Consider the following 8759-nt stretch of genomic DNA (forward strand, 5'->3'; position numbering starts at 1 on the left):
GTGAATACAATTTTCCCTGCATGAAAACTTTATCAAAGTTATTCATTTAACAAATTCACCCCATTCACAACAATCAGTTATAATATTCTTTTTGAGGTTCTATACCTTTATTTCAAATTATATTACACGTTATTCCCTCAAAATGAACTTTTAAACGACAAACTTTTGGCTCATAAGAATGGCACCTTCAAAAGGGGTGATTTCCACTCAGTGTCTGGTGGCATTATTCCAGGTTAGTTTCTTTCACCAGTTAAACACCTTCAAAATGTTCACTTTTAACACAAAGTCTTTCCATAAAAAATGTGGCTAGTTCCCCCCCGCAACCCTGCAAGCATTATATGTTTACAAGATATCATTTAATGCCATTTTTGCTCCTTAAGAAGTGGATACTGCCCTGGTATGGTGGCTCACGCCTGTAATTCCAGTACTTTGGGAGGTTGAGGCAGGTGGACCACTTCAGTCCAGGAGTTCTAGACCAGCCTAGGTGACACAGTGAACCCATTTCTACAAAAATTAGCTGGGTGTGGTGGTGTGTGCCTGTAGTCCCAGCTACTCAGAAGGTTGAGGTGGGAGGATTGCTTGAGCCTGGGAGGTGGAGGTTGCAGTGAGTCGAGATCATGCCACTGCACTCCAGCCTCGGTGACAGAGCGAGACCTCATCTCAAAAAAAAAAAAAAAAGAAGTGGACTTTATGATGGAATACAATGTAGAATTGTAGAATGATGGCTAAGAATGCAGATTCTGGAGTCAGACTGAGTTCAAATCCTAGCTCCACCAGTTACTAACAGTAGTTCTGGGTCTGTGTTTCCTCATTGGTAACAGAAAGACAGTAATAGTACCTACTCCAAATATTATGAAAATTAAATGATACAGTATATGTATGGTGCCTAGCATGATGCCTGGCACATATTAAATGGTCAATAAACATTGTTGACTTAATTATTTACAGACTACACTAAACTTAGAGTGTGACATAGGTTGAGTTCTCTGAGAAGCAGACTCAGAGTACAAGGTGTTTAGTAGGGAGTGCCTTGGTATCAACACCCATGGAAAGGAGGAAAAGGAAGGAGAGGGGAGAGGAAAAAGTCATGCTATAATACAGGCTCCATAGCTTCAGCCAATCCCATGGGGAAGCTCTGGAGTGCAAATGGCCCACCATAGTTGCACTGTGTGGGACTGAGAAGGCCAAGCCTTTGTATCCCCCATCATTGGAGTGCACCACTCTCCCCCTCCCCAGACATAGTCTTGGGCAAGGTGGTTTTCTGCAGCTGAGGCAAGCCGTGAAGTGGTTGAGAGTGAAGACGGCCCACTGAGCACACTCCCAGCAGCTGGCAAAACAAATTCTTCCTTGAGAGGAGATCCAGGTGGCACATCTTCATGTTCAACACAGGGCAGTCTGTGCAGCACTTGGAAAATATCAACAAATTATAGTTGCTTCAATAAAAGAAAGTGAGATTGATTAAGGAGGAGAGTAGGATGGTGAAGATGAATGGGAAGAATAAACCATGGAGAGAAAGAGCTATTTGCATGTGATCGAAAAGCTTTCTTGAAAAAATATTAGTTAAAAAAATTTTAAAAAACTTTTAAAATTTTATAACTAGAGATGGTGTCCCACTATGTTGCCCAGGCTGGTCTTAAACTCTTGGGCTCAAGTGATCCTTCCACCTTGTCCTCCCAACGTGCTGGGATTACAGGCATGAGCCACTGCACCCAGCCAGGAAAGCTTTCTTATTCTTTATAGTACCCCTGATTTGGGGCAAGGGTGGATTCTGGTAACTGTAGGTCTTTTGTTTAGTAAACTTCGTGATGGGTTGGGGTTTGTAATGGAGGTATAAGATGGGAAGAAAGCCCAAGTTCTCTGTATAACAAGGGTCACCTAAGGGGCTAGAAATAGGAGCCATCACATTTGATGCCACACAGGAAAAGGGGAGAGAACTGTTGGTGGTTAAGAATTTTGATAAATGAGGCTGGGTGCGGTGGCTCACACCTGTAATCCCAGCACTTTGGAGGGCCAACGCGGGTGGATCATCTGAGGTCAGGAGTTCGAGACCAGCCTGGCCAACATGGTCAAACCCCGTCTCCACTAGATATACAAAAATCAGCCAGTGCGGTGGCACATGCCTGTAATCCCAGCTACTCGGGAGGCTGAGGTAGGAGACTTGCTTGAATTTGGGCGGCGGAGGTTGCAGTAGCCAAGGTTGCACCGCTGCACTCCAGCCTGGGAGACAGAGTAAGACTCTGTCTCAAAAAAAAAAAAAAAAAAAGATAGTAGTTACGTTATTTTCCCCATTTTTAGAGACAAGGAAACTGCAGCATAGAGCAGAGGTTGCTAGTGTCATTCAGAGAGAAAGGCACGGAGCTGGGATTTGGCCCTAGGCCGTCAAACTCCAGACAGTAGGGCCTGTACTCTTAATCATACTCTCCCTCATTACAGTAAGGATAAGGGTGCATCTGTTTTCTGTGGGATGTGTTCTTTGTGTACTAACAATTCTTCCTCTGTAGGAAATTGCCAATGCTCTGGACGCAAATGGATATTTTCTTAGGAATTCAGAGTTGCTGAGTTTTGCATCAAGACTGAGAGAGGCCAAAAAGAGAGACTGTGTGGTAAGCAGGGGCAGTTAACCAACCCTGGAGTACATGTAAGCATTCTGAAAAAGATTAACTGTGAGTCAACATTGCAGTAAATTTAGTTACAAAATCATGATTATGTATGCAAATATGTGTCAACAGGTAGGACTGTGTGATGACTTATCATACTCAAAATTCTCTAGACTCGGTTTGTGCAATTTGGATTCTACAATGCTGAGCAAAGGAACAAAAGTGTTTAAAGGAGAGCCGCAAATAAGAATATACAGGTTGAATATAAACTTTATAGAGCCTGAATAGATTAGAATGGAATAGATGGAGGCTTAACGCTCCTCCCCATATGCGTTGTCCTACGCATCTCTTCATCTGGTGTTCATCGGTATCCTCTGTAATATCCTTTATAATAAACTAGTAAATGTGAGTACAGTCATGTGTCACTTAATGAAGGAGACACATTTTGAGAACTGTGTTGTCACCAGGCGTGGTGGCTCATGCCTGTAATCTCAACGCTTTGGCAGGCTGTGGTGAGAGACTTGCTTGAGCCTAGGAGTTTGAGACCAGCCTAGGCAAAATAGCGAGACTCCAGCTCTATAATAAATAAATAAATAAAATAAAAAAGACAATGGCATTGTTAGGCAATTTTGTTATTGTGCAAACATCTTAAGAGTGTCCTTTCACAGAGCTAGAGGGTATAGCCTACTATGCATCTAGGCTGTATGGTATATCCTATTATCTAGGCTGCAAACCTGTACAGCATGTTCCTGTACTGAATACTGTAGGGAATTTTAACACAATGGCAAGTGCAGTTAACCCTGGAACAACTAGGGGATTAGGGGTTTGACACCCACACAGTCAAAAATCCATGTATAACTTTTAACTTCTCCAAAATTTTACTAATAGCCTACTGCTAACTGGAAGTCTTACCAGTAACATAAACAGTTGATTAACACATGTATTATATACTGTCTTCTTATAATAAAGTAAGCCAGAGAAAATAAAATATTAAGAAAATCCTAAGGAAAACATATTTACTGTACTGTACTGTAATTATCAATACAATACTGTAAGTTTAGGGTTTGTTAAATGCCCCTTCATTTCCAAAATGACTCAGCTGTCTGAAATGGCAGGGAACTGCAGCTACAGACCTCAATCTAAGGTACTTATCAAGCAATTCAACTTTTTCTCATAATGTCATTTTTTTTTTCTCTGCTTCTTGCGAGCATTTCTAGCATCACTGGTGGCACTTCGTATGGTGCTCATGGTGTTATTCAAGGTTTAATGTATTGCATTAAATATGATGAAAAACGCGAGAAGTGTGACAGATCACTTTTTACTGCAATACGCAATTTGCTAGAGCAAAGAACTGCTCACATGGAGATGATTAGCTCACAGGGTGTTTCATGTGGATATTCTCAACACTTGGGTTCTGCTGTAATAGCAACAAGAGGTGGTTACAAAATTATTTCAGTGGAACAGTATGTACTACAGTAATTTTATGCAGTTGTTTTAATTAGTTAATTAAATAATCTTTGTTCTTTCCATAGCTTTAGTGGTACAAGTGGTTTTTTGTTACATGGAAGAATTGTATCCTGGTAATGTCTGGACTTTTAGTATACCCATCACCTGAATAGCACACATTGCACCCACTAGCTAATTTTTCATCAGTTACGGTTCAACACTGCATTTTTAGATTTTTAAATATTTATCTAGACTGCAAATGGTACAATGTATGGTCTGTGTTTGTGTGTATAGGTTTTGATAAATTTTAACTTTTTATAATAGATTTATGTATGGTAGTAAGTGATAGACTAGTATCTACATGTATTTTATGCACTCTTCACATACTTTTTCTTAATTGTTTTTTGATATTTCTAGTCTATGAGGTTCATCTGGTTTTTCAAATTGTTGCAAATCTCCAAAAAATTTTCCACTATATTTATTGAAAAAAAAATCCATGTATAAGTGAACCCACACAGTTCAAACCTGTGTTGTTCAAGGGTTGACTGTATTTATGTATCTAAACAAACCTAAACATAGAAAAGGTACAATAAAAATACAGTATTATAATCTTACGGGATCACCATTGTCTATGCCGTCTGACATTAAAATGTCATTATATATGGCATGACTGTATAGTGTTTCCGAGTTCTGTGAGCCTCTCTAGCAAATTAATGGAGCCCAAGAAGGGGTTATGGGAACACTAACTTATAGCTAGTTGGTTAGGACCCTCGGTCACCATCTGGGGCTTCTGATTGGCATCTGAAGTGGGAGCCATCTTGTGGGACTGAGCCTTCAACCTATGGCATCTGATGCGATCTCCAGGTAGTGTAAGAAGTGAATTGAATTAGAGGACACCCAGCTGGTGTCTGCTGCAAAACTGCTTATTTGCTTAGTGCGTGGGGAAGTCCCCTCCACACACATCTGGAGTCAGAAGGGTGTCGTGAGAGTAAAGTGGGAGAAACTGAATTTGTTTATTCCTATATTCAGAATGGGGTCCTTGAGAACATCATAGTGGTAAACAGACGTTCTAAAGCCAGACTGCCTGGGTTCATCTCTCTGCTCCACCACTTCGAGTGTTACTTTAGCTCACTGTGCTTCAGTTTCCTATTAAGTTGGGATAATAATACCATCTCACAGAGTAACTTAAGAATTAAATCAGTTAATACACATAAAGCACGTGGAAGTGTTTGGAGCATTAATAAACCCTCAATAGCTGACAAAAAATAGAAAAGGGTGAGGAACAACTTAATACATATTCAAATATATATTATAGATCTTTTCCATATTTGTTGTAGGGAAAATAGAAGAAAGTGTATTTAAGCTATGGAGATCTGGATTTTATGAAATAAAAAAAAAAGAGTAGATAAAAAATTTGCCCATTAAGAGACGTAATTAACTACTGAGGGTGAATATATCTATAGAGGGCTGTATAGCATGCAGTAGATTCTGTAATTGTGTTTAGCCTAAGAATGGTATTCTCTAAAAGTGGGAAAACAATCCCTAGAAAATCGAGTTTGAATCTAGTACATGGCCACCTACCACCTCACTTGCCCCAGAAACATACTGAAAACTAAAGCTTGGTGTTCTATTGAGGGACTTACAACAAATTAACAAGAGCTGATGTATGCTAAAATAGTACCCGAAGTTTTGACAACTATCTTCCTTGTTTAGCCTAGAGAAACAAAAGCAATGGGAAGAAACCACATTTGTAGTAGACCCATGACCAGGACTCAGATTTTAAAACTTAAAATGTTTCCATTACCTTGAATTTCTCTTTGTTGGGTTTTTTAAAAAGCTAAAATGAAATGAATTAATCACATAGCATGGCATTACATATACAAGGTCTTTATATAGTTGAAGAAGTGTTCAGTGGTCCTTTAACATATCTGCCCACTTCTTGTTCTGACCTCAGGACACTGCCCTACCGCAACCCAAACTCCTGGTCCCTGTTAAAAGGGTGACCTAGGAAGCTATGCTTTATCATATATGCTTCTCAGGAATCCTTCATACACTGAATTGAGCCATTAAAGTCATATTTTTGGCATTTAAGTCACAAAGGGGAAGTTGCTAATTGGGTAGCAGCAATAGAGGGAATGGCTGCTGGTCTCCATATGAAAACAGTCTTCGCAGTTCCCATATTTTCTTTTCTTGGAGTCTGAGATGTGTATTCTTGCAATCTTCACCCCAGCCCTCTTTTGCTCATTTCCTGGTGGGACAGGGTTTTTATCCTTTTTTTTTTTTTTTGAGACGGAGTCTCGCTGTGGCCCAGGCTGGAGTGCAGTGGCGCGATCTCGGTTCACTGCAAGCGCTGCCTCCTGAATTCACGCCATTCTCCTGCCTCAGCCTCCTGAGTAGCTGGGACTACAGGCGCCCGCCACCACGCCTGGCTAAGTTTTTGTATTTTTAGTACAGACGGGGTTTCACCCTGTTAGCCAGGATGGTCCCGGTCTCCTGACCTCATGATCCGCCTGCCTCGGCCTCCCAAAGTGCTGGGATTACAGGGATGAGCCACCGCGCCCGGCCAGGGTTTTTATTCTTTAAAATTTCTGACCAAATATGTGTGGCTCTACTTCAGACTAAAAGTCAACATATTGACATGCAGAGATAGGAATTTAGTCTATCACTTTGTGCTTAGTATCTGGGGAGAAGATACATGAGCTAAATAAAACGCAGAGAAATTTTCAGCACTTCTACATTCAATCAAATCTGGTCAGTTCTACTTCTCAAATATTTTTCTTATCCATCTTCTTCGTACATCCATAGCCATCTTTTATCTGAATTATAATACCCTCTTAGGCAACAGAAAAAGGTGGAGGAATACTTGCTAGCTATTTTAAGAAAATGCAAATGCCAAGTATCACTGCGGGAAGACCTCATGGCTTCCCAGTCTTTTCCCTTGATATTCACCTTTCCCTTGAGGACCTGTAATGATCACTGTCTCCACCAGAGAAGTGACAGTTTCCCTTCCACAGCGTAGATCGGTCCTCTTTGTTTTTCCTCATTCGTAGCATTGCTAAATCCAGGTAAGTTATATAAAGCTTTTAGATAGGGCTTAGGAGTAATGGGGGACGGGGGTGGGAGAAGCAAATAAAACACTAAGATGCAACTTACCTAGCTATAATTAGGTACGGCTTGCTCTTTTTATTCAATAAATATTTGAGCACTCTGTGATTACCACGGTGCATATATTGACGACGCGTCACTGCTCACAAGATGCATGTGTTAGCAGGGGTATGCTAATGCTGCCACAGGGTAATAAAGGATAAATCAGAGTGTGGAGCATCTCAGTCACTTTCAAATGCGCAGGAAGGGCTGTGTTCTCTCCTTTTATCTGGAAGATTCACCAGTCATTTGAGCCCTTTGAAGTGACTCACTCAACCCCCAAAATGGTTTGGCTGGACACGACCCAGTTTTGGATAAGAGCACAGAAGCTGGCTTCAGCTAGCAGCTTGCAGAGGTTTTCTTTCACCGGGGGTATATCATTGGTTATCTTGTAATGCTTGGGATGAATTTTTCCAGCCTCTAAAGTCACCCAACCCAGGAACTCCTCACGCTGCTGGGTTTTGTAACAATAAAGGTCTTATTGTTTAAATCACCAAAAAAAGAAAAAACAAAAAAAAAAACCCCAAAACAGGAGGCACCTAAAATAGTATTTGGGGGAAGGGAATTATGAAAGATTTCACTGAAGTGCTGCCCTAAGAAAACAAAGACTTTAAGGACAAATAAGAATGAGCAGAACATGAGATTGGAGAAAGCAAGAGAGCAGGAAATGAAGTATTCCAAAAGAGTCTAAGAATGTGCAAAAGACAAGCGAATGATGTGTTTAGGAAATTGCAAGTAGTTCATTATGCCCGGAGTGTAGAGTACAAGGGGGTTCTCCTGTTTATGCTCAGGTGACAGGAACTAGTTTCTCTACAACCCACAAGGGTCCTTCAACACACAAGGAATTCTCTGAATCCAGGCCAGAAACAGGGCATTCAAGGGAGGAATTTCCTCCCCTTCCAGTCAATGGCAGCCTTCTCAGCTTGGTTTTCCAGGCTGAGGAACCCCATCTTTGGTGGTTAATGCCAACAAAATCCTCTTCCTTAGGGAAAAACCCTATCCTCTTATACCACAAAATTTTACTCCATGATCTTGATAAGGACAAAATAGCAGAATAGTGCATTATCTTTATGTATTTAATAGAACTGCTTATTTACACTGCCAAAAGAAAGGCTACTTTCCATAAACCCGAGATCTTAAGGAAACTGGATATTATACTTTTAGCTTAGGTATTAACTAATGGTACAAAGTGTGTAAACCCCTATCACTTCTAAATGGCAGTTCTCTTCACTGAATGAAAATCAGTTTACTTCCAATTTTTTTTTCAGGATTAGAGGTTTAGAAAACATCTTTAAATATTAAAGTCATTAAAAGAAGTGAAGCAAATTCAGTTTCAAAAGTTTAAGAATGTACCATACTGTGGTTTTCCTGGGCCACTGTTGTCGGCCAGTTACAATGTGCTCCATTTCTCTAGAACTAGCTCCTATTTTGAAGCTGATGTCTTAAATTTTCCTTTCTAGGCCAGGCTCCGCAGCTCATGCCTGTAATCCCAGCACTTTGGGAGGCCAAGGCAGGTGGATCACCTGAGGTCAGGAGTTCAAGACCAGCCTGGCCAACATGGTGAAACCCCGT

Source organism: Mandrillus leucophaeus, unplaced genomic scaffold (genome assembly GCF_000951045.1).
Source record: "Mandrillus leucophaeus isolate KB7577 unplaced genomic scaffold, Mleu.le_1.0 Scaffold1097, whole genome shotgun sequence".
NCBI lineage: Eukaryota > Metazoa > Chordata > Mammalia > Primates > Cercopithecidae > Mandrillus > Mandrillus leucophaeus.